This window comes from Monodelphis domestica, chromosome 6 (assembly GCF_027887165.1).
Source record: "Monodelphis domestica isolate mMonDom1 chromosome 6, mMonDom1.pri, whole genome shotgun sequence".
NCBI classification, from domain to species: domain Eukaryota; kingdom Metazoa; phylum Chordata; class Mammalia; order Didelphimorphia; family Didelphidae; genus Monodelphis; species Monodelphis domestica.
Genome location: NC_077232.1, coordinates 74,370,779 through 74,397,985, shown reverse-complemented (window position 1 = coordinate 74,397,985; position 27,207 = coordinate 74,370,779). Strand labels below are relative to the sequence as shown.

The following is a 27,207-nucleotide window of genomic DNA, read 5'->3' as shown; positions in this document are numbered from 1 at the left end:
ACAGAAAGGTATTGAGATCTCTGAAGCATTGCTTAAATAGGCACTGAAGCAAAGCCTGAATTCCCAGCAAGGGGAATTCCCAAAGTGCAGCTATGAGATCTGATGGGTAAAAGAAAAAACGAGGCAGTATCAGAAAGAAAGACAAAATATCACAAGTCAGTTGGAATACTTGGGAAACTACAAGGATGGCCTTGATGGCACAACCTGTGCAGACTTTAGGCATCACAGGTGCTGGAAAGCCAAGCCTCAGTCTAACCCTAATTCTCAGAATGACGAAGGTCCCTCCACCTGTGGAGGAAAAAGCCTCTGCTCAAACCTATCTCTTAGGGCAGATGGCCGAGAGAGCGCCATTGGCAAGTCTAACACTTTCTCCTAATCTTTTCACTATGGAGGATTCCATTCTAAAAAGCGCAGAAGCCATGACGTTCAATGCGTTTGGCTCACTGCTCCCTCCTCTACCTTTTAAAACGTGGGAAATTAGGCAAAGGGCATTAAACGCAAAGCCATTTCAGCATCCCGATCATAAGGTAGAAGAATCTTTCCAAATGCAAGAGGAAGTCCCTTCCTCGGAAGCTTTCAGTCTTCTTCAGCCACATTCATCCTTTAAGGCTTCTTGTCTTGTGCAGCCCGCCCCCTCCCCCGCAGAACTCTGCAAGCCAAAACAGCAATAAGGAGGCCACAGAGAGCCCCCTGCAAAGGAGAAGCAGGATTTCTAGATTGTGCTGAAACATGCAAAAATATGGGAAGCTCGCAGCATTACAGAGCTGATCAAAACTCTATAGCAACAAATTTTACACCAGATGATTGGAAATTAAGACAAATATTACCTGCTGCTAAGAGCACATGGATTCTAATTACAATGCTACATTAAACAAGGAGGATTGACTTATCTTTCAGTCTTTTGCCCTTCCTTTCACTAAAGATACTAACAATATACTTAACTCATTTTCTTCAGCTGACTGATCTATCCTTGCTATCTCTCCCCTGTCTGTTGCTGCAGAAACAGACAGAAATATTCTACGTCAACCTCTGCCTCCACCCATGCTTAATGTAGTATTATGATCATTTAATATTTACAGAAATAAGCAGGTAGAAATGTTTCTTCTACAAAACTTAGAAATGATTCCAATAGTACAAACGGAAGTTTAATTCAGCCTCTGGCCATTGAAATCCTGACTCCTCTAGAAATCCAAAGCAGAGTATTAAGCTTCTAGCTAAAGCATACAGGGCTAGATAAGACTAACACAGACAAGTCATAGAACCAAACCATGCTTATCAATTAAATATAAGTTCATGGCAAGAAATTTCTTTACTTAAACATTGCTTATTGCAAAAGTGAGGCAAGAAAAAAGCCAAAAATCGTAACTCTGTGCCATAACACTCATCTACCAGAAGTTACCCGGCACAGGTGAATGGTGAAAGCTTAATGAGCAATGCTTAAACTTAGAGCAAACCTTAATCACTTTGGGCTACTAGAGTAAGGTTAAAGTGCTGTGAGGAGATGATCCCTCACATAAGGACCATAAGATCGTATCAAAGCATGAAAACTATTCCTTAAGCACCTAAAGGAAGACCAGTTTAAAAGAAGCAGAGCACATGTTTGCCCTAACTAGGAAGCAAACAGACATTTTGCTCTCAAGAGGACAAACAGAGCAAAAAGACTTTCTTATCAGCAAACCTCTCCACCAGTTTAGCATTTCTAAAAGGAACAGGCCTTTTGAAGCAGCACCAGAGAATACAGGAGGAATATTATTTAAATGTAAAGGTATAAACCTGTTATGTCTTTCAAACAGATCTTTGCTAAAAGATGGTATGATTATGAAGCAAAATTTAAAAAATTAAATTGTCTTAATTTGGATTGGACATGGCAAAATTACATAAGAAGGTCCAATTGTATTTCTTATAAGGCAAAGTTTTAAAGTTAAAAAGTCAGAGAAAGACTTTTGTCATATGCTACAGGAGATATTTTATCTGTAATAATATTTTAAAAAGAATTGTTGTATAACTGTAGGCCAAAAACCAAGGTATAAACACAAATTTATCAAGGTTTTCAGAGGTAAATCCTCATGGACTCTTGCAACCATGTGACTCACTACCAAAATTATTTGGATCTGGAAAGGAAACTTAATTCAGCAGTTTCATAAATTGATCATGTCATATAGAAGGCAATGCATCTACACCTCAGGTTACAAGTTTTTATGGCAAGTATTAAATATTATCAAAAGCAAAATTAAAAATCAGTGCAAATTTTTAATTGACCAACATCAATTGGCATATGCTTTAGAAAAATTTCCAATATATTCCAATTTTAAAGATGTAGGAATCATTAAATTTTTAAACAGGACATAAGGTCAACAAGGATAAAAATTAGCAGCCATTATTTAAAAACCTGTATAAAGTTAAAAAATTGTATGTAAAGCACATTACTGCCACTTTATCCAAAAAGCAAATTAATTAAAATTACTCAATATCAAAATAATATAGCATCAATTCTAAATATGAGACACATTCTCAGCATTGCAAGGCATCAAAGTAAAAACAGTGCTGATAGGATTCAAATTGTTAATCAGTAATAAATTATTAAGGTTATTAATTAATTTGTAAACCAGTAACAGTGACCTATGTGTGGTTTAGAATGGGCAACACTACCACTTATTCAAATTGCAAATATCAATCCTGATCATTATTGCAGTATAAAACCAATTACTAGTGTACAAGCTCAAATATTACTTGCACTAGGTGGTCCATTTTGGCAACAGAATTTTATAAAACTCATAGGTAAAATTGATAATTCCATTCATATTATCAAAATCCTTTCAGTCATGAATTTAAATTTGACAGTTTAAAAATAAAAATTTCACAGCAATTGCTATGCTTACACTTACTGCATCTATTTAGGGTACAGCAGATATTGTTAAATGCACAGTATAAGTTGATGCAAAAGCTACATGCAGATAGGCTACTGCTTAAGATCACAGCACAAGCTGGTAAAATCAAATGTGATTTATGGTATAATGCTTTTATGAGTATTGGTTCAAAACGTGAAAATTAAACATCTACATAGACCTCATTGCAAAGCCAAGGTGAAATCATTATCAAAGGCAAATGGCCTTGAGGACACTGCTTTTGAGCAGACACAGATCACTTGCACTCTCTGACACATCAGAGTGCCAAGTCCAGTATTCCTCAATATTTTATGCACACAAGTGAAATTAGCTACCAGTGCAAAATCCTGTGAATGTTATCATGTCACTCATGCACTTCAAACATGTGTCCAAACTAAACATTGTGGACTAAGGGAAGCATTACAACATGCCCCTGTGGTATAAAAATTTTAAAGCTAACATGTGATGGGAGATAATCACTCTCCTGATTATTAGGATTAAGCTCAAAATGATAAAGTATGCAAAGTTATTACAGATCTTTTAAATAATTGGGCATATCTAACTATTCCAAAACAATTGTGGAGTAACAGTGCTTGTAACAGCAATACATGGGCTGAATGGGATAATCCATGGCCTAAATGCAAGCAATTTCAAAAGGGCTCAAAGGAATTGATAAGCCCCAAACTCCAAACACAAGGAGATATTTTCAGCCACTTTCTAATTTAACAAGACCCAACAAGCTTTCTTTTGGGGTCGAGATTTCTGTTTATTTTCTCAGATACCAGAAGTCCATGGAAGAAAATTGAAATAATCCAGCTGAAAGACAGTCTGCCCAGAAAGTCAATGCAGATGTGCCTGGCACCATCCACAACATGGCACCGTTGCCAGACAACAGGAAAAGCAGCCAATGAGCTGGAAAAACCATCACTGCTCTATAGGCAGGTCTAATGCAATATCCACACAAATGTACTTGTATGAAAGACAATACCTAGAGAAAAATATCATTGTTACTCACTAGCATTCTATTATGCCAGTATATGGGTATTTGTTGTAAGATCTAAGTTCATCATGTACCTGAAAACTTACCCTTTGAAGTATTTGTACAATATGTAACCTGCAATTATTTTAGTGGAATTGTTCCATGTTACCCAAATTTGATCAAATGAAAATCATACTATTGAAATGTTGAAACAGTACAGTGAATACTGTCCAATTGTAACACATTGTTGCTATCATCCAAAATGTATGTATAATATTTATCTTATAGGGTTCATTTTAAATTTGTAAGAACGAATTAGGTCTTCATTAGAATCAATCTTATTCAATAAGTTTTTGGAAAAGCATTGAAGCTTTTAAAAAGAAAAACGGGGTGGAAATGGTATTACTAACCATCTATCTCTCCTACACCCCAGAAGGAATATAAGCTAATATTATTAAATCACAATTCTCATGTAATGATAAATGTTACATTGTATGTTGTACATGGATTGGGCTGAATATTGCCAGGAGATTAAGACTGTCAGGGACCCAACAGGATGATAATTTTGGGTCGAGGTTTTGTTTGTATGTTTACAGAGAGTGAAAACACCTGGTCACCCACCAAGCATATCATACCATGTGGCACGGGACCAGGAAGAGAAGCAGACGAGTACCATCTATGATGCCAGCTGATTGCATACCAAGCAAGCGGCAAGAAACCATTATTGGTGACTATAAAAACCAAACACTGACATTATACTACTTTTAATGACATTTACTATTCTACTGAAGGACAATGGTCATGCTGACATCCATTGGTCTTTTATAACTAAACCAATATCAAGCATGTCAACTTGTATGGACTAAACCCCACTCATATATTTATGACGTCAGGTGGATCCCACACTCCAAAGACTTTATCATGGGATCAAAATCGAAACAGCTATAATTGTTATATGTCAAAAGGAAATCTATTTTGTACGCATTGTAAAACTCCTTGTATTGTAAAAAATTGATCTATCAACAAGGGTATAGACATTGGTATGACTCTCCAAAGGACAGGAGATAGAAATTTTTCATTCATGAATACAAGAATTATGTTCAATGCAAGAGATGCTGAACAGGAATGTTCAATGCACAGATGATCCTGATGTCACTCTTAAAAAAGGGATGAGATATCAGGCAAAATGCACTTTAGAAATTTTTAATTAGGAACCAAGGTTATTGAAAATTGATCATCTACATCTATGTGTAGATTATATTCCTGACAAAATCTATGTAGACATTATGTGCCAACTGCCATTGCTATAGTTAAATGATAACATCATTGTTGATCACTACTCCTGAAACCCCATCTTAATGGAAACTCTTTCTTGCTCTCTAACACCAGTCCCAGAATTCAGACGGCCTCTGGATTCGGGTATATTAACTTCCACTTCAGGTACTGGAAGACTTTCTGGTACATGAAAGTAAAGACTAGGTTGGACAATCTCTGTGGACGCGCAGTTGTTGAACCTCCTAGATGGACATGGAGCAAGGGCAAAGTATACACTAAGTTTCTCTTTTTTGGAGTATGTATTGAAAATAGGAAAAATTTTGGCACTAATAAGATTGTAGAAAAAGCACATTGAATATTATTCATTTACAACTAGGAAAAGTAAGTTACATCAAACTCTGTATGATCAAGTAACTGTAGAAATTGCTTCTACATAGAAAGCAACTCAAGCTTCTATCACTCCAAACATTGGTTTGGTGGAATGAATTTTGCAAACATTGGTTATGTTATATTCTGGGTTATTATATTGATTAATTCATTTATAGCAGAGATTTAAATAAGGCTCATATAAGAAATATGCAGCCAGAATGTACAAAGTCATTTCATTAGCTTCATTTTTGTTATGTCTTCAACAAATCAAAATGTTATATTTATGGCAAAATTGATATTTGTATTAATGTTTGCACTACTGTTTGAAAAATGTAAAAGATGCTAATATCTTTGGTATGCTATTTAAAAAAAAAGGGGATAAGACAGAAAGTATTTTTAAGAACATTTTTATATCATTTTAATCCTTTTGAGCAATTTTGATTTGATGCTCTCACTTTATTTTCTCTGAATATTTTGATTATACTATGTTGTTTTCATTTTTCTCTTATATTTTGAAAAATATTTCAAGTACTTTTAACACTCTAATCCTGAGCAATGAAGGTGCAAATGTTTCTCTTAATATGTACCCAACAGAATCAGATTACAAGAACATGACAGCAATTGTTAAAGTTGCAGGTGACTATCCTGGGAAACCATCACTGATTGCATAAAAAGGGAATGCAAAGGACACCTCAATGGGCCAGACAGCCAAAGCCACACACACACAGGCATATATTCCATAAGAGATGGATATATGTGGGCTGCTGAGGTTGGAGGTACTGGGACACGGTGCTTGACACCCTCATTCATAGGTGGCTCAGGTATCAAAATCCAACCATATTGCCATGTGGCAGGCATCTAGGCGGGTGTATCCCTAAAATGCATAATCAGTACAAGGGAGAAAAAGGAAATTCCCCTTCATATCCAGATGCAGTCATCTTTTATCTTGCTACAAAAGCACTGGCAACTTCTTGTAATCCTAACTGTGTGTGGGCAATAATCTAATGCACCTATCCTATGTTCTATGGGACTACTACCTCAATAATTCAGGACAATCAGAGTGAAAACTATTTTCTCAATACTTTTGTCATTATTTTTAATCGTTTATGAAAATTTTTATCTTTGATTTTGATTGTTTAATATTAAGAACACATTTTATCTTTGCAATAATCTTTATGAGCAAAGAGGAAGATTTTATTATTGTTGATAATCACACTTCAGCCAAGGCTTTGGCAATATATTTTGAATATCTAATTTTAATCACTTGAAGCATCAATTGGTGATGCTACATGATTTTTATATTTTTAATTTTGGTCACATTTCTATATCAACCACCTTTCATTAAAAAAAAAAAAGGGGGATATGTAGCATCCCAAGCATATTCACATCTATGAAATATAGATGACTGTATTACTACTGTGTCTCCAAGCATGAGGCTTTACCGATAAGCTTTGTGAAGGTAACCTTGACCTGATCACGAGACCTATTGCCCAACACAAGTCCATTAACATGTTCGGAGACTTGCCCGGGAAAGTGTGGTTATGTCCTACACGCCCAAAAGGTGTTCCCTCCACCTTGCCACCCAATCTTAATTGTCTATACTTTGTGATGTGGTTACTACGTCCTTGGGAGTACCGCCCAAGCAGGACATGAATAAATTCAGAGGCAATCCCATGAACTTCCTCTTGGCCTTTCTCCCTTCCATGGAGCTCCACTGGGCTCCTCAATGACTATGTCTCTCTCTTCTTGACCTTCTCCTTCCCCGAGGCTGTAACCATCTCGGCCTACATTCTCTATCTTAATCTCCTCAACCACCTTGTATTCCATTATCCTCATTTTCCGCCTTAAGGAAAATCATAGGGATTGCCTGCCCTATCCAATCACTGATTTGTCCCTGTCTTTCATTTCCACCCTGGTTCTCGGTTCCTACCTCTCCTCGGGTCCCATCACAAAGGTGAGCCCCTTCCCTTGTGGGACCCTGCTGGTCAGGGAAGTCCATTAAGGAAAACCCCACAATAGTGATGGCAAAAAATGCCCAGGAAAAGCAACTTCCCAACACCAAGAAGAACAAGAAGACTTTGACCTTGGATAATTTTTATGGAGGAAAAAATCCAGACTACAGAGAAAATAGCAGAAGAGGATGAACAAATAAATGCTCCAAAAAAAGTGAAAATTGGTCACAAGTTCTTGAAGAATTTAAATCAGAGCTTATGAAAAAGATGAAAGAATATTGGCAAGAAAAATGGGAAATTGTTCAAAAAGAAAATAACAGTTTAAAATACAGGAACTCCCAATTGGAGAAAGAAGTTCAGAAATAAAATGAAATGATAAATAAATTAGAGACTAAAATTAAACAATTGGCCATGAAAAGCAGGATAGACCAAACCAAAAAGGAAAATCAAAAGATTAAAGCAGAAAACCAGTCTTTAAAGACCAGAATTGAGCAATTAGAAACCAATGATCTCACAAAATAACAAGAATTAATGAAGCAAAATCAAAAGATTGACAAAAATAGAAGGAAACATGAAATATCTCACTGAAAAGATGACTGACCAAGAAAACAGGTCTAGAAGATACAATTTGAGAATCATTGGTCTGCCTGAAAACCCAGAAATAAACAGAAATCTTGACATCATACTACAAGAAATTATCCAAGAAAACTGCCCTTGTTCTTGAACAAGAGGGTAAAATAGACATAGAAAGAGTTGTGAATTTTAAAACTATTCCACCCTAATCAGACAGTATTTTAGAAGATCTGATTTAGCTATTTCCTGATCAATAACAAGAGCGATACTTGGACTAACAGAATCAGGTCCTGGGGACCCTGAATTTCTCCACCCTCCTTAGTTTAACAAGACTAGGAAGGTCTGCACCAAACTCAAGATTTAATTATCTGAGGAAATGGCCTTCAACAGATATGTACAGAAAAAAGCAGACAGACTCCTGGGCTGTCCTAAGTCAAGCTAAGCTATTATTGGTACAAATGAGACACAGGAAAGTGATGTAAAACCATCTATATAAGGGATGTCACTTCCTCTCTCTTCCTCTTTCCCTGGAGAGGTGACTCTGGCTGGCAGTGTGCTAGGCGTTCCAACAATCTCGGAGTGGTGGCAGTTATTTTCTCTGGGTTTGGCGGTGAGTTTGCCCTGGAGCTGATTTCAGGTTCCCCCATCTTGCCTTAGCCCTTTCCTGTTTGGAGTTCAAGCTGACGCCTTCCTCCTTCATACTCCCAAACCTTATCTCCTAGTCTCCCCCCTTGGTACTAGTCAGGTGGGGTGGGGGGTGGGAAACCTACTCCTTTTCTTCTTCCTTCTCCTTATTCTCCTCCAGTGTCAATTAAATTACCATAAAATTTCCAGCTGACTTTGGTGTTTCATTAGGATTTTTATAAATAAAATCCTTGGCGATCAAAATAATTATTACATTCAGTCTCAACCATAATTTTAACAGTTACAGAGTTCATAGAACACCCTCTATACTAAATCCTCAAAAGACAACCCCCAGGAATATAATTGCCAAATTTAAGAGCTTCCAAGCTAAGGAAAAAAATTTACAAGAAGTCCAAAAGAGACATTCAGATATCAAGGAGCACAAATCAGGTTCACACAAGATCTGGCAGCTTCCACACTAAAGGACCACAAGGCTTTGAATAGGATATTCAGAAAGACAAGAGAATTGGGTCTTCAATCACATCAAAACTGACTATATACTTCCAGGGGAAAGTATGGGCATTCAACAAAATAGAAGGTTTCCAAGTATTTGTAAAGAAAAGACCAGAACTAAGCAGAAAGTTTGGTATCCAAACACAAAGATCAAGAGAAACATGAAAAGGTAAATAAGAAAGAGAAAAGAAGAGGGGAGGGATGTTTTTTATTTAAATTTTCTTACTTAAGGGCTTCAATAAGAGCAAATTGTTCATGTTACTATATGGAAAAATGTTATTTGTAACTCTCAAAAATTATATTCACTATTATAGTAATTAGAAAAACCATTCATAGGTAAAGATTGGAGCAATAAGTGGTCTAAGATGATATGCAAAAAAAAGAAAAAAGGAGGAGGATAGAAGATGGCACCAAGAGAAAATTGAAGGAATAAGATAAATAGGATAAATGATATCACACAAAGAAGTGCATGGGAAAGGGAGGGGAAGAATACTGTTATAAGAAGAAGAGAAAGAGAGTGTTAATAGTGTGAATTTCAAAACTACTCCATCCTGTTCAGACCATTCTTTGGAGGATGGGATTTAGCTATTTCTTGATCAATGACAATGAAGATACTTGGAGTAACAGAGTCAGGTCTTGGAATCTGCAATCTCCACCTTACTCAGGTAGAGATTAGGAAGAGCTGCAGCAAAATGCTCAAGATTTAATTATTTGAGAATATGGCCCTCAACAGACATGTGCAAAAAAGGACAGACCTCTGGGCAGTCCTAGGTCAAGCTAGAGCCACCATTGGCACTTGTGAGGCACAGAAAGTGAGGTAGGGAACAGCCTCTGGAATTCACTCACTTCCTGTAGACAGGGCGAGAGGCAGACCGTGCTAGGAGCTTGAGGAGGGAGGAGGCCTGCAAACAGCTTCCTTTCAGATCGGTCACCTGAGTCAAGGACTGATTCCCTTCTTTACCTTGGCCTTCCAGGCCTAAACTCCCTCTGACTCTATCAGAAGGTTGAGTTAACCTCTTTCCCTTTCCTCCTCTCGCCTTCTCTCCCTCTCCCCTTTTCTTACTCCCATTGTGATTAAACCACCATAAACTCCATTCTGACTTGAGTGTTTCATTTAGGGAATTACATAGCTGAATTCCCTGGTGACCATAAATTAATATTTTAATAACCTTTAAAGGTGATTTTCACCATAACAATAGGAAATACTTAAACCTTACTCTCAGTGAAATCAGTTCTGAGAGGGAAAAGCATCTAGATCCATTGGGGTATAGAATTCTATCTTACCCTACAGGGAAAGTGAGAAGGGAAAAACTAAGGGGGGGAATGGGGCAGGGAGTACAAAAAATGAGGGGGGAATGGAACTCAATAGACACTAAAAAAAATAATAAGAAGGGAACAAAAAGTGAGGGGGTGGAAAGGGAAGTATAATAAGGGTGGGGATTAGGGGGACTGATTAAAAGCAAACCACTGGTTTAAAAAGAAACAGAGAAAGAAGAAAGTACAGAACTAGAAGAGAATATCAAAATGTTGGGGAATACAGAGGTGGTTATCATAACTCTGAATGTGAATGGAATAAGCTCATCCATAAAACAAAAGCAAATAATAGAGTGGATTAGAAACCAAAATCCTACCATATGTTATTGTAAACCTTAAAATTTCTCAGACTTATGAATGTTGGAAATTTCCCCATTGGGGAATCTTCTACTTAAAAAAAAAAATTCCCTAGCAGATAGTGAGAATTCTACTTGAATGTGAAAACTCCTTGCCTTGGGAATATCCCTACTCCACCCTACTTAAGACTGCTTTAGGACAGAAAACTCCTTGCTGAACAATGAAAGTGCTTTGACCCATGCTTATGGAAAGGACAGGAAGTTCTTTGAGTCATGCCTGTTTTTAAAATTGATACAATGGGATGCTAGGTACCCATATAGGTGGGGCAACTTGTAAACTACTTAAACCTAAAAGGGTGATGACTTATTCAGAGGTTTTTTCTTAATGAAATTTGTCAACACAGCAGCATTTTTTTCTGACTTACTAAAAAGATTAAAACTACTCAGCTGTGAATTCAAAATGGGTGGTCCTTTAGAAACATCTACAGTGATTGGTAGATGTAAGGACTTAGGGGAGGTGACAGAGGAAATTTTTGCCCTTAAAAATAAGAGCTTGGATCTCATTCAGTTTTTTTCTGGATTTCTGACTCTCATTCTGGAGGATCTCATTCTGAGAGACTCATTTCCTTGAGGACTGATGCTTGAGGACTCTTTCCTTGGAGATAGATCTCTTTGAGGAGAAGTGCTCTTGGAGGAAATCTCATTCTGAAGGAGAGCTCCTTGAGGAGCTCCTCTGAGGGGCTCTGTCCCTCTGGGGTAGGAGCTCTGGAGGCTCTTGAGAGAGGCCCTTTGAAACAATCTCTGGCTGGAAGACTCTTTGAGGAAGGATGCTGGCCTGGTGTCACTAGTATCCTTGTTTAGTCAGACCTTGTGGTGAGTGTTAAAAAAACTGACTGATTTCTTTTTTAAGACTCAGGTCTAGGCCATATTGACTTGAGGCCCTTCATACTTATTCCTTTCTTATTCTCTCTCTCTTTCTTTGATTACTCATTGTATTGTTAATTAAAATCTCTAAAACCCAATTGACTTAGGTATTTGAATAATTGGGAATATTTCCCTGGCGACCACCTTATATTTGATTTAAAAACCCAAGACACTGTAGTGAAACATGTTTCTGCAGTAAAATTTACTCACCCTCTCTTATATCTATCACAATGTATATCTTCCACTATTTTAATCACTACAGTTTAAGACCTCAACCATTTTAAATCTCACATTGTCTACAAGAAACACACATGAGGCAGGTAGACAGTCATAGAATAAGATTCAAAGGCTGGAGGAAAATCTATTGGGCCTCAACTGAGAAAAGGAAGGCAGGAGTTGCAATTATGATATCTGACAAAACCAAAGTAAAAATAGATCTGATTTAAAGAGATAGTGAAGGTAATTACATTCTGATAAAAAGCAATATAGACAATGAGGAAATATCAGTAATCAACATGTATGCACCAAATGGTATAGCATCCAGATTTCTAAAGGAGAAACTAGTGGAGTTAAAGGAGGAAGTAGATAGTAACACTATACTAGTAGGAGACCTGAACCTTCCTCTATCAGATCTAGAAAAATCAAACCAAAAAATAAATAAGAAAGAAATAAGAGATGTGAATGAAATCTTAGAAAAATAAGAGTTAGTAGATATGTGGAGAAAAATAAATGAGGGCAAAAAGGAATACACCTTTTCAACCACACATGGTACATTTACAAAGATTGACCATGCACTAGGTCATAAAAACATGGCAAACAAGTGCAAAAAAAGCAGAAATAATAAATGCAACCTTTTCAGACCATAATGCAAAAAAATAATAGTAAGGGTATATGGAGAGCCAAATCAAAAATTAATTGGAAATTAAATGATATGATCCTCCAAAACTGGTTAAAGAACAAATCATAGAAATTTCATTGAAGAAAATGACAATGATGAGGCATCCTTTCATAATCTATGGGATGCAGCCAAAGCAGTACTCAGGGGAAAATTTATATCCTTGAGTTTATATATTAACAAATCAGGGAGAGCAGAGGTCAAAGAATTGAGCATGCAAATCAAAAAACTTGAAAGGGAACAAATTAAAAATCCCCAGTTGAAAACTAAATTAGAGATCCTAAAAATTAAAGGAGAAATTAATAAAATCAAAAGTAAAAGAACTATTGAATTAATAAATTAGACAAGAAGCTGGTACTTTGAAAAAACAAGTAAAATAGACAAAGTACTGGTCAATTTAATTTTTTTTTAAACCCTTACCTTCTGTCTTAGAGTCAATACTGTGTATTGGCTCCAAGGCAGAAGAGTGGTAAGGGCTAGGCAATGGGGGTCAAGTGACTTGCCCAGGGTCACACAGCTGGGAAGTGTCTGAGGCCAGATTTGAACCTAGGACCTCCTGTCTCTAGGCTTGGCTCTCAATCCACTGAGCTACCCAGCTGCCCCCTGGTCAATTTAATTTAAAAAAAGGAAAGAAGAAAACCAAATTGACAGTATCCAAAATGAAAAGGGAGAACTCACCTCTAATGAAGAGCAAATTAAAGCAATAATTAAAAACCATTTTGCCCATTTATATGGTAATAAATATGCCAATCTAGGTGATATGGATGAATATTTTCAAAAATACAAATTGCCTAAATTAACAGAAGAAGAAATAAAATACTTAAATAATTCCATATCAGAAAAAGAAATTGAACAAGGCATCAAAGAACACCCTAAGAAAAAAATCCCCAGGGCCTGATGGATTCACAAGTGAATTCTATCAAACATTCAAAGAACAGCTAATCCCAATACTATATAAACTATTTGACATAATTTGCAAAGAAGGAGTTCTACCAAATTCCTTTTATGACACAAATATGGTACTGATTCCAAAGCCAGGCAGGTCAAAAACAGAGAAAGAAAACTATAGGCCGATCTCCTTAACGAACATAGATGCAAAATTTTTAAATAGAATACTAGCAAAAAGACTCCATCAAGTGATCACGAGAGTCATTCATTATGATCAGGTGGGATTTATACCAGGAATGCAAGGATGGTTTAATATTAGGAAAACCATCCACACAATTGACCATATCAACAAGCAAACCAACAAAAATTACATGGTTATCTCAATAGATTCAGAAAAAGTCTTTGACAAAATACAACACTCATTCTTATTGAAAACCACGGAAAGTATAGGAATAGAAGGGCCTTTCCTAAGAATAATAAACAGTATATATCTAGATAAATATTTAGATAAATGGGAGTCTTTTGTATATGGAAATGTAAATATTTGATGTAAGTAGTTAGTATAGATCCATAAGGTATTAATTGAATAAGAGAACCTATAATCTATAGTTCTCAGTTTAATTAACATCAGGGAATAGATAAAAATTGTAATTGTAAATATTATATACATAGACAGACATATATTTTTACATACTTGTAACATAGGTTCTTGTAATTGCATCTAAAGAGCTTGTACATATGTATCATAAAGTGTAGATAGACTAGGTATAGAATTATATAAAAAAGTTAATATAATGTTATTGTAACATTTAGCTGTGAGAGTAAGATTTAGTATTGGTAGGACATAAGATTAGACTAGTTAAGAATAAGATTTAAACTGCATTTGCAGAAAAGTTTTTCTTTGATGTTTTTTGTGACAGCTTTGACTGCAATTGTGTTTAATGGAAAAGTTTAAGATTTTCATGTTATTCTAGAATACGGATAAGCATAGATAGAAAATTGTTGTATTCATTTAGTTTATAACAATAGTTAGCAATAATATTAAGAATAGTAGATTAAAAGTTGCAATTTGTATTACTGAACCTTTGTAATTGTTATGTAAACCCTATCCTTACCTTTTATCTTTCCGGGGAAAACCCTTGATTAGGAATAGTTACATAGTAACTGCTGTGGGGTGGGCCAGCCTCCCACAGGGGATGGGATCTTGGAGGTGGTAGGGTGTTGGCGAAATGATGGATGGGACACAGTTTTCACATTCAACCCACAGCACAGGTTTCACAGGACTTGGCTTTATTTTATACCCTCATGATCACACATCTACTTGGCACACAGTTTCATTCTCAACATACATGTTTCCATGGAACTATAACCTGCTGGTCAGTGGCTGTTATAAGAAGAATTTTCCTTTGTGGGTTGGGGATCGAGAAGGAGCAAGGAGTTTGAGAAAATGGGTGAAGAATGAAGGCACACAGACAACTCAATATTTTTGATAGGGCAGGCGTGAACCCTATGACATTTTCCTTGGAAGAAGAATTAAAGGAAAATGTGAGAAGTTTGCAGACACGTAGAAGTAAGGATTCCGAGATAGAAAGCACATGGCCAAGAGAGGCCTTAGGAAAGATAAAGAAAAAGACAGTAGTGAGAACTTCAAGGTTGCAGGAACAAGAGGAGGAATCACGCCTTCATCCCAGGCTTTATTGAGGATTGTCAGAATCAATGAATACATACCAAAGCATAGATAATTCAGATTGGATGGAATGGTAATGATGACACCTTTTGGGCCTGTTGACTTCAACCTGGGCTTTTACAAAGGAATTTGACTCTGCACCAAATGTTAATGAGTTTGCCTTGAACAAAGGCAGCATGGCTAGGTCAAGAGTCCACCCACAAATATCAGAGTTCAAACCTTGTGTCTGAAGACACAATATCCATATATCATTTATATTTCTTAGATGTGAATATGCTTGGAATGCTACAGGAACCTAGACAGGAAGCCTAGGGAGATAGTCAACAAAAGACTGTTGCTAAGGGCAGGATCAGTGGGTAGAATCAACATGACCCTGTCAACATGGAAATATAGAGATCCCCAGTTTATTTAGTTTGAGAATAGAAACCCCAGGTTTTGACCTTGTCACAGGAGAGGTTTCCCCCTGAGGGAAGGTCCCTCTTCACCAGATAATGGACTTCCTGCTAGTTTGGGTGGGAACAGCTAATCCCACCCAATATTAAGCATCCCTTTTGTCCCAATGGTTTCTCCCCCTAGGCTAAGGTCCATTACCAAGGTGGCCCAGCCCTGGGTTTGGTCTTTCCCTTTTGTGCCCATTGTAGGGCACCAGCCCCTCACTATTATTCCTGTCTGGAACTCTTCATTTTCCTTTCTCACCATTGTAAGGTCAATCAACTGTCCCTCTAAACCTAAAGCCCCCAGGTCACCTAGAGTGGTATATAGATTCCTCAAATTCCTTGGAGTCCATCCTGAGTTGGTGGCACTCCCAGGGGCTAGTGACCAGGGATCTTGACTCTGTGCAGTCTTGGGAAACAGCTCTGTTGTCATATTAGTAGCGCTAACCCCTTTTCCCTTGATTAAAGAGTGATTTTGAACATTTAATAGTTCTGCGTTTTTTCTAGTCAACAACCCAGATATAGGTTAGGGAATTCAGAGCACAGATTTGCCAGAAGTTTCTATGCCTAGAAAAGAGGGTCCTATCTAAGTGGGTATATAAGAATCCTTAGGTTTAATTTTTTAAGTGGGATCTCCTGGTAATGTCCTAGGGGGACAGAGTGGGACATCTGTATTAACCCTGCAAGCATGTTGCTCTCATCTGTTTTTGGGGGGGCTAAGTAAGAATAATAATCATGGCAATTCCAATAATAAGGGGATATTAATAATGAAAGTTACTTAGGGGGTTTCAATGGATGTTTCCATCCTTCCTGGGGGCTGCTTTGCAGTCCCCGGTTTCCACATGGACCATGTCAAAAAGCGTGGTCTTTGATGGCTCCCAGAACCTCCCCCCCCTTTTTTTTATTGGAGTGACTTCAATTCATCTTGGGCTTGATGTAGGGTAGAACCTAGTTATGGATGATAACTGTTATGCAGTCAATCAATCTTCTACATATGTAACATTATACAATTTCATTGGATATTATCAAATCACCTAAATAACACTTTTGTGATATTACTACAACAAAGAATTCTGTGATCATTTACTAGGTTTCCAATGAGGGAGGCCGAAACATGGCCAACCTTGAGAAAACAGGAAGGCCTAACAAGTTGACCTGTCAGAACTGTAAATATGCCAAATCCTAGCAGGAAGGCCTAATGAGCTGGTCAGCCTTGAGAAACTTGTCAGAACCATAAATATGCCAAACCGCCAGCTGCAGTAGGTACAAGATAAAGGCCAGGAGGACCCCAATAAATATGTCAAGCAACAGGCCAGGAAGACCCCAATAATATAGAATTGTCAAAGTTCCAAGAATAGTAGGAAGCCGATAAGAGCCATACATGCAGGCAAAATTCCAAGGATGGTATATAGTAGATAAAGTGCCTACAGAAAAGTATAAAAAGCCCAGCCTGTCAGAAGCAACTCGGAACTCTGATGATAGAGGTTCCCACTGATGCGTGTATCAGTTCAATAAATGGCCTTTCTCTGCCTATTTGCATTGTTCATGGACTTCCATGGTGGTGGGTGAAATCCCGGACCTTAACACTAAGGCACTCTGTGATAGATATGATTAATGTAAATAAAGCCATTTGTAGGTTAGTACCCCTTGACCTGCTGAGAGGACCTGCTGCTTTTGGTCAACTTTCACTATCAATCATAATTGCTTGGGAGATGAACAACAAAACATCTTTGCATCTAGGTGTGAGGACTTAAAGCAGACCAGTTTTTGGCGTTTTCCTCAATTTAAAAGTTCTGTTTTTCTTGTGTTACTTTAAAGTGCCTAGCAATACTGATTGGATTCTGTTTCAACAAATTCATTGGAGTGTGGTAACTGTAGGAAAAGATTCATTATAGTACTCGAGCTTTTGGCCAGTGTTTATTGAGAAAGGAGGGGTCATGGGCAGTAATCTTTGGGCTTTAATTCTGTAATTGCAATCTTTTGGGGGTAATAACCTAGGGGGGCTTAAAGTAGGGTATATATATTTATTGATCCTATAAGTATTTGCTCTCATATTACTTCTCCTGTATTGGGGATACAATAATAATCATAACAAGTCCATTAGTGGGAGAAATTTGGGGAGAAAAGTCACAGAGGGGGATCATCAGGGGGCCCTCATTCTGGGGTCTGCTTTGATGACCTTCCTTCCTCGGACCATGACCTTGTCAACCAGTCAGGTATATGATGGCCTCTGACAAGTAATAGCATAGTATAGAGTAGGGGGAGAATTTTTATTTTGGGGGGATTAGTAAATACATAGAGTAAGGTTAACGGTAAGTATTAAGATTCATGACATCAACCTTAGCAAGGTCGAAATCATGAAAAGGCATGAATCTGAAGGAGAGGATTCTACATAGATATGAGATAGAATGCAGGAGAAGTAGAGACAACAGGCAGGAATGTTTGGGAGCAAGGGTTTCTGGGAAAGCAACAAACTCTGAAACAGATCAATTTCTGAACCCTATTGAGAAAACAGCTCCTAGACCCACATCAGGACTGGAACAACCCCATTTCTGAGGATTTTCCCTGTCATATCTGATGCCCACTGTGACTCTTGATCCTGTCTCTCTGTGAATTCAAGACCTGGGTGGACTAATTGGACATTCAGCAGCCTGAGAGGGTTTTACCCTGAAGGACTGGGTAAGTCTTGAAGCCTGAACTCCTTCATCTATGCCAGTTACACCTAGAGACATTACTGATTCTTAGTTTAGCCTAGGTTACCTAGCATAGGGGAATACAGCAGACAGAGAGGGCTTCCAGGCTAGTCCCAGCAGTTAGCCAAGGGCTGAAAGTACCTGCCATCAGCCTTTTAGCATAGGGAAACCCTGTTTTATCCTCTTCTCTAACCTCACCCTTGTTGTCCTATCCTAAAATAAATATCTGTTGTTATATAATAAGCAGTCTTTATATTATGTATTATAACTGATCATACAAACAGCGGGGTCTGGTATTGAGATATTGCTGGGGGTTTTATGTTGATAATAGTGGTAATAAAATTAATAGCACCTAAGATGGAGGAAATACCAGCTAAGTGAAGTGAGAAAATTGCTAGGTCTACTGAGGCACCTGCGTGGGCTAGGTTTCCTGCTAATGGAGGATATACTGTTCAACCAGTTCCTGCCCCTGCTTCAACTGTGGATGATGCTAGTAAAAGAAGAAATGAGGGTGGTAGTAGTCAAAAGCTTATATTATTTATTCGAGGGAATGCTATATCTGGTGCTCCAATTATTAGTGGCACTAGTCAGTTACCAAAACCTCCAATCATAATAGGTATTACTATGAAGAAAATTATAACGAAAGCGTGGGCAGTTACGATTACGTTATAAATTTGATCATCGCCAATTAGAGTCCCTGGTTGGCCTAACTCTGCTCGAATTAGGAGGCTTAGTGCGGTTCCAACTATTCCTGCTCAAGCACCAAATAGTAAATATAAAGTACCGATATCTTTATGATTAGTTGAAAAGAGTCAACGATTAATGAACATAGGTAAAATGGCTGAGCTAGGCATTGAACTGTAAATTCAAAGACAGAGAATAACATCTCTTTTTACCACTAAACTGAGGCCGAAAGACAGGCGCTTAACTGTTAATTAAGATAGAGTGGGATAAATACCCACCAGTTTAGTTTATAAAACAATTAATAGGGCTGCCCGGGGCTCTCCCGCCTTTTTTTCCTCCAAGGCGGGAGAGCTTGATGTAGCTAGTAAAGGCTAGGTGGTTTATCACCTGCTTAAGGCTTTGAAGGCCCTTGGTCTAGATTTTATCCTAAGCCTTTAGGATAATCTAATCTTGAAGTATATTAATACGTTGAATTGCAAATTCAAAGAAGTAGTTAGTAAATCTACCGAGGTTTAAATAGTAGTTTAAGGGTTTAGCTTAATTAAAGCGTTCGATTTGCGTTGGAAGTATGCAAGATAAAAGCTTGTAATTCTTATGTGAGTACAATAAATATAGGGGTAAGAGGTAAAAATAGTAATGAGACTATTGTCAGTGTTGGAATGAGTGTGAGTGTTTTTGGGGGTAGTAGGGTTCATTGTATTTTTGAGTTATTAATGGATGGTGCTATGGTAAGTGTTGATAAATAAATAATTCGTATGTAAAGAAGATTCAAGAAGGTTGGTGGGTGGAGGTGTTTTATCCAGGAGAGAGAGCTCTCTCAGGCCAGGTTACGTTAAATTACTGGACCAACTGTTATTGCTCTCTTTCTCTTGCAACTTTTCTGTTTAGAAGAGCACATCATAGGAGAGGCTAGGCTCAGAAAACTTCCTAGCCAACCAATTATCCCTTTCTTCTGAGGTGTTCTCTATCTTGACACAGATTGCTGCAACAGCTTGCCCACCAAAGTGGCCTAAGGCAAAGAGTAGCCATTTTTGTTCTCTGGGGGGTGGGGGGGGAAGGTTAGGGTTATATGCAAGACATCCTTGAGGCCTTTTTCTACAAGCCTATGCAAAATTTTTGTTTTTACACAATCCATTCCTGAAGGGGTGAGTTGGATGGATGTCCAATCTGAAGAGAGGACACTAATTCTCTTTTATTTCTCAGATCAGCATCTCATTCTCCAGAAGGGGGAAATGAGATTGTTGAATTAGCATCTCATTTTTCACAAGGAGAAGTGAGAAGTTTGAACTTAATTTTTGAATTTAATTTTTAGTTTTGAGAATTTTAAATTTAATTTTAAGATTGTTTTGAAACTGAAAATTTGCTTTGATCTAAGTCCTGGGTATTCCATTTTCTTGCCAGACCACAGACTCCTCCCCTTCCATATAAAGAAAGTGAGAGCTTTTTAATAAACCCCCTTACTTGAGAAAAGAAGAGTAAAGAATAATTCTCTGAAATCTCATAGTTCCCCTGAGTTAATTAGAAGGTGGCTGAATAAGACTGGGAGAGAGGAAAGGGAGGCAGAAGGGCATGGGTGGAAACTGGGAGGTGAAGGGAGGAGGAGGGTAGAAAATATCTTGATCTATTAGCCATCAGTAGTGATCAATAGGCAACCCCAGAGTAACCCCTCTAGTAGCATCTCTGTATCTCTGAAGAAGTACCTCTATCTCCATTATAACTAGGCACCTTGAGGTTTCCCCTGGTAGTAGTATTTCACCATTACAACTAGGCACTCACAGGTTTCCCCTAGTAGTTCTCTAGTCTGCCAGAGTATATACCATTTACCACAACTGGAAAATATCTCCACACTATCATTATTTCTAATACAAGTGGCACCTCGAAGTCTGACTGATCCCCACAATCCTGTGAAAGGCAGAGTAGTAAAGAAAGAAAGAAACAATGTTCAGATAAGTTATTTGTGGAACTGTGATTGTGGCTATCATAGCTTGTTTCTGGGCCTACCACATATTGCACAACAGAAAGACCCATATGATAATGGAATCTATTGATTATATTGGCAGTGTTACAATGTCTGTTTTGCAGTTGCCTTTCCAAACAGACCCTATACTCTGGCAAGTTCTGGCTCAAGTGTATGTGATCTTTATGGCTGTCCTTAAAACTCTGACCCAACTTAAGAAGATAGTTAGATTTGTGATTCCCCTTAAGGCAGATAAGATACAGGCTGTTGATAACTGTGAATTTTAAAACTGCTCAGACTGTACCTTAGAAGATTTGGTTAAGCTATTCCCCATTTTAAATAATGCAGGTACTTGGTCAGGAATGTATTAGGAATTTTAACATTACTCCACCCATACTTAGACAGTGCCTTAGGGGAAGATAAAGTTGTAAACTCCTTACTGAACAATGAAAAGTCCCTAACTCATACTTATAGTAAAGCTAGAACCTTAAGCTAGGTCTATTTTTTGATCTAATACAAAAGGGTACTAAGTACTTATAAAGGTTAAATTAATCACTAAAAGGTCAAGCAACTTACAAAAGGCAAGAGGTGTGAAGTTTTAGTCTACTTAGAGAAGGTGATTACAAAAGAAGATATGAACTAAAAATGGTCAGTCCTGGGGAAACCGTCTACTGTGATTGGTAGATGTGAAAATTTAGGGGAGGTGACACAAGAGAAAATTTTCTTTAAAAGGAAGGAGCTTGAGGTTGAGTTTTTTTAGTTGGAGTTCACCGTGGAGGTTGGAGTTTGGAGTTAGTTGGAGGAGCTGGATCTCTGAAACTCATTTCAGGAGTTGAGGATTTCAGTGAAGGACTAGAGTTTTGTTGGGACAAATCTTGTGGTGAGTGATTAAAGACTGACTAGTCTCTCTTAAGGCTCAGGTCTAGGCCATTTGGCCTAGGCCCTTCCTACTATTTCCTCTTACTCTGTCTCTCTCTCTCTTCCCTTAATTCCTTCATTTGTATTAATTAAAATCTCCATAAAACCCAGCTGACTTGGGTATTTTCATATTTGGGAATTTTTCCCATGGTGACCACTTATTTTTTATTTAAATCAAGACACTAAAAATTGTCTTTACAGTTTGGGCAATTCACAGTCTTGAAACCCACATTTTTTTGTGGTCACATAACAACCTGGAAAGCATGATTAAGGCTGTGTTCGAGCAATTGATTAAGGAAAAAGGGCTAGATCAGGTTGTGGGCAAGGACAGTGGAAAAACAGAGAATGTACCTAAGGAAAATGGAGATGAAAATGAGAACAAGCCTGCTAGTGAACCTGAGAAAATCTGTCCACTAAAAGAGGTCACTAAATTATCCAGTAATGCTGGTGTGATACACTCCAAAGCCCAAAGGCAATTCACTCCACAGGAACTTGAATCCATAAAGAGATGTTTCCCAAAATTTGTAGAAAATCCTTTCAAATCCCAAAAGGAGTTAAAAATGTGCTTTCAGGATCTTTGATCTGGATTTTGAAGATGTTGAGTTCCTACTATCAGAATTGTTCAGCCCCCACGAACAGAGACAATTCCTGGAAAAGACAAGATCTCATAGCAATTTAACTAGCTGGCCAACTGTAAAGCAAAGGGTAGATATGAACTTTGCTAACCCTACTTGCATGTCCTACCTAAGAAAATGCAGGGAGGATTTGCTTCAGGCCATAAAATAATGCTGTTTAAAACCTGATGGATGGGCTAGGTTTGACAAGATCTTGCAGAATAAAGGGGAACATCCTGCCACATACATAGACTGTCTGTCAGAGATGGCAGATTCAATCTTAGGTCTAGAAGCTGATAGTGAAGAGTCTGCTAGCCATGTCTGTAGGCTATTTCTAAGGGGTTGCATGCCTAATTTGAAAACTTTTTTCAAAAACTATTTTCCCAAGTATGATTTGGTTACTCTGATCGAATTACATGAGGCAGCATCTTACTTGCATGATAGTAACTCAGAACAAAGTAAACAAGTCCAGAATCTAAAAGAAAGGTTAGAAAGGACAGAAAATAATCTTAAACAAAAGGAGATAGCAGAAATCAAGAATCCGAACACAGTTATGACTTACACAACATCTAGTTACAGGAAACCTAGTTATAAGGAAAAACCAGTGCAGAGAGAAAGTAGGGTGTTTCTTTTGCCACAGGAAAGGTCATCTGATTAAAAACTGCTTTTCAAAGAAGAAACATGAGATTAATAACAAGGACAAACAAAATACACAAACTAGGTACAAGAAGTCCATTTGTTGTTCACATTGCAAGTTAAAGTCCTCAAAGCAAGCTAATGATTTGCAAGAGATGCAAAATGCAATTAACTCTGGAGCCAAACTCAAGTACTCAGATATGGTTAGGAAAGAGTTATGAAGCCAGGCCCATAAGATATATAGTGTGACACTTGGAGATAGAAGAAATAGTGAGAATAAGCCTGCAGTTGAAAATAGTAGAAAAAAGTTGGGAAATGGTGAAAATTCAGTGCAAGAAAGTGAATCTGTGAATGATAGTACATGCAATAAAGTAAGAGAAAGGCAGAAACAGATTAAAGAGACAGAAATAGAAATAAATGGAATTATTTCAGAAATAGTAACTGAGATAAGAGACTTTGGCAAGAGCTGCACAGTAATTACAAAAGAAAGAAATCAAATCTTTCTTAAAGAACTTTTTCCAGTGTAGAGTGGATAATGGGATTGAATTATGCAAAAGGAAAAGAGTCACAAGAATTCAAGCAAGAGTTTGTGACAGATATAGAGACACATAATTTCAATTCCCTAAGGGTTACTGTTGCTAAAGATGCCAATGCTCTAAAGCCATTCACAGAGGAACTCCCACCAAACTTAGTTAATTCTGTAAACAGCTTTATGGCACAGATACCCTTAGAAAATACATCTAATTTGAATCCAGAAGCTGAAACTTTCCATCCAGCAATGAGTGATATAGATAAGGAAAAATTAACTGAAAATGAAGCTGAAATTACTTTTGAAAATAATTATCCTATTAAAGTAATGGAGGTGGAATAAAGTTAAATTTGAAGAGGGGTATGGAATGGAATTCTTACCAACTGGAAAAACTACCATGGATTCAAAAGGCAGGCTTGATGCCAACATTCTAAGGGGAAAGGGGAATATAGCCAAAGCAACAGCTATGATTTAGATTCTTGTTCCAATGCTATAGAGAATACAACCTCAGATGTAGACTTTATAGGAAATGAATCAAATCAAGAAGAATTAGCTGAGACACCCATACAGCTGGCAGAGGGTAGCAAAGACATGAGTAGTAATTTTGTGGCAATAAACTCTTTAGCTACACACAGGCCAGAACCATATGTATGGATTAAGGTGGGAAAGAAAAATTACAAGGATCTCTTGGATACTGGTGCTTCAAAATCTGTCCTAAAGACATGTTCAGGGGACACCAACATAGGGAATGTGTTTTCTGTATCTGGAGCAACAGGACAAATACAACAGGTTCCTGAGCTCAAATGCACTATGGTTAAATTGGGTCCTCTCACCATAGATCATACCTTCTTGTTGATTCCATCATGCCCAGACAACCTTTTAGGACGAGATTTTTTGTGCAAGATTCAGGCAACATTACAGTGTGAAAAATCTGGAGAAATTTATTTGCATTTACCCAAGAATTCACTGAAGCACGATCCATTGTTATACTTAGAACAACTAGAAGAAGAACCTGAAAAGATTCAAGTTGTAACATCTATGTATGACATTCCAACAGACACACCACAGGGGGTGTTTGCAAAACATCAAAATGATGTGGGTCGGATCAAATCAATTACTCCTGTTAGGATTGAGGTCAGGGAAGGAATACCACCCAAGATACCTCAATACAAATTGAGTAGAGAAGCAAAAGAAGGGATAATATCTATCATAAATAGTTTGCTTGAGCAAGATATATTGAGACCTACAGTATCTGAATACAATAGCCCTACATTAGCAATTAAAAAGAATAAGCTAAATGAGGATGGCACTCCTGCCTGGAGATTTATGATGGATTTGAGGGTTGTGAATAATTTTATAAGGAAAAGACACACTGTAACACCATCTCCAAATGATATTATAACTCAAATTCCTGCAGAAGCTAGGTGGTACACAGTGTTAGACCTGAGCAACGCTTACTTTACTATACTGTTGCACCCTGATTCTCAAAATATTTTTGCTTTCCAATTGGGACAAACTCAGCTGTGCTATACTAGATTAGTGCAAGGATGTTGCGAGTCTGCTTCAATATTTTGTCAACTGTTGCAAAGAGATCTAGCTACCATAACTTTCAAATGTTGCAGATTGATACACTACGTGGATGATTTGCTGCTAGCATCTCCTGACCCTGAAACATGTTTGGAAGATTCAAAGAAATTATTGATAGAACTTTATGAGGGGACATAAAGTTTCTAAAAAGAAGATTCAATGGATCCTACCAACAGTTGAATATTTGGGATTTGTCCTGGAGGGGGGGCACCAGGAAGATCTCTAATAAAAGGATAGCAGACATACAGAAGCTAGACATCCCTAGGACTAAGAAAGAACTTAGAGATTTTCTAGGGGTTGCTGGTTTCTCAAGGCAGTACATAGTGGGATATTCTCATATTTCCAAGTGCTTGATTGATTTGACAAAGAAAGACATTAAAAAACCATTACAATTGAGAAAAGAACATTTACATGCTTTGTCACAGTTGAAAGGAGCTATGCTGTCAGCTCCAGCTTTGGGAATACCTGATTATAAGAAGGAATTCCACTTGTATGTCTATGAAGCAAAAGGCATCGCTTCTGGAATGCTAGCACAGTATTTTGGGCTGAATCTAAGGGCTATTGCATTTTACAGTTCTATCCTTGACACGGTTGCACAAGGAATGGTGCATTGCCTCAGGAGCGTAGTAGCTACTGCTCTAATGGTCAAAGTCATGTGATATAGTACTGGGATGTAAATTGCATGTGTATTCTGCACGCCAAATTGAAAAAGTGTTACAGTCACAGAATATGCATTCATTCACCAATGCAAGAATATCCCAGTATGAAGTCATTTTGTTAGGCAATGATAACATCACATTTATAGATGTGCACCGTTGAACCCAGCGACTCTGATTCCTGATTTGCCAATGGGTGGAGAAATATTGCATAATTGTGATCAGATAGTGGAACTCATGCATACGCCAAATGAACATCTTAAAGATACACCTTTTGTCAATCCAGAAATAGAGTTATACACAGATGGATCCTCCTATGTTCGCTATGGGAGAAAATTCACAGGGGCAGCGGTAGTTGACAATGACAAAACGCTTTGGCATGCATCATTGTCAAGTCATGTCACCGCTCAGGGAGCCGAGCTCAAGGCTCTGCTCGTGGCCTTGGAATTAGCTAGAGCAGAAAGAGCTAATATTTTTTTGGATTCACAATACACTTTCTCCACTATACATTGGTCATCATACATATGGAAAAATAGAGAGTATAAAACTTCAGCTAGGAAACCAATCGCATATGGAAATTTGATAGATCATATCGTAAGTACTGTAGACTTTCCTAAAGAGGTGGCCATAATCCATTGTAAAGCACACACTCATGGAAAGGACAGAATATCACTAGGGAATGACAGAGCAGACATAACATCAAAGTACGCTGCTAGGTTCAGTCCCCAATGTGTGCTGAATTTCTCTCTGATTGGAAGGCATAATCTCACTGAAGCCTATGATGGAGAAGAAATACAGTCATGGAAAGAGCAGCTAGGTGCTAAACCAATCAAAGGCATCTGGATTGCTCAAGGGGATAAACCTATTCTCCCTAAAAAGTTATATCAACATCTATGCACTGTTCATGCAAAGGGACATTATGGAGTGCAAGGGATTCTGGCTACCATACAGAGATATTGGACAGCAGCAGGAATTACAACAAATGCCATTAGAACTTGTCAGGCATGTGAAACATGCAGGAGATATAATCAAGGACATTTTAAGAGTGTTGCATTGGGAGGCAGACCACTCAGCTATATGCCTTTCCAGTGTATTCAGATTGATTATATCAACATGCCTAAAGACAAGGAATACAAATATGCATTGGTTATAGTGGATAGATTGACAAGATGGGTTGAAGCATGTCCGTCCAAGAAAAGTGACCCTGCGATGGTAGTGAGATTTCTATTAAAGGAGATTATACCAAGACATGGCATTCCTGATACCATAGATTCGGACAAGGGGTCCCAATTCACTTCCCAAGTTCTACAAGAAATCTACAAGAA

General features: G+C 37.8%; 1 long non-coding RNA gene across 3 annotated transcripts in view; it reads right to left on the bottom strand.

Annotated features, from left to right (window-relative positions):
- LOC103093166 (uncharacterized) overlaps nucleotides 1-27,207 on the bottom strand; it is a 71,876-nt gene that overhangs the window by 6,308 nt on the left and 38,361 nt on the right. The gene's annotated exons all lie outside the window — the stretch shown is intronic.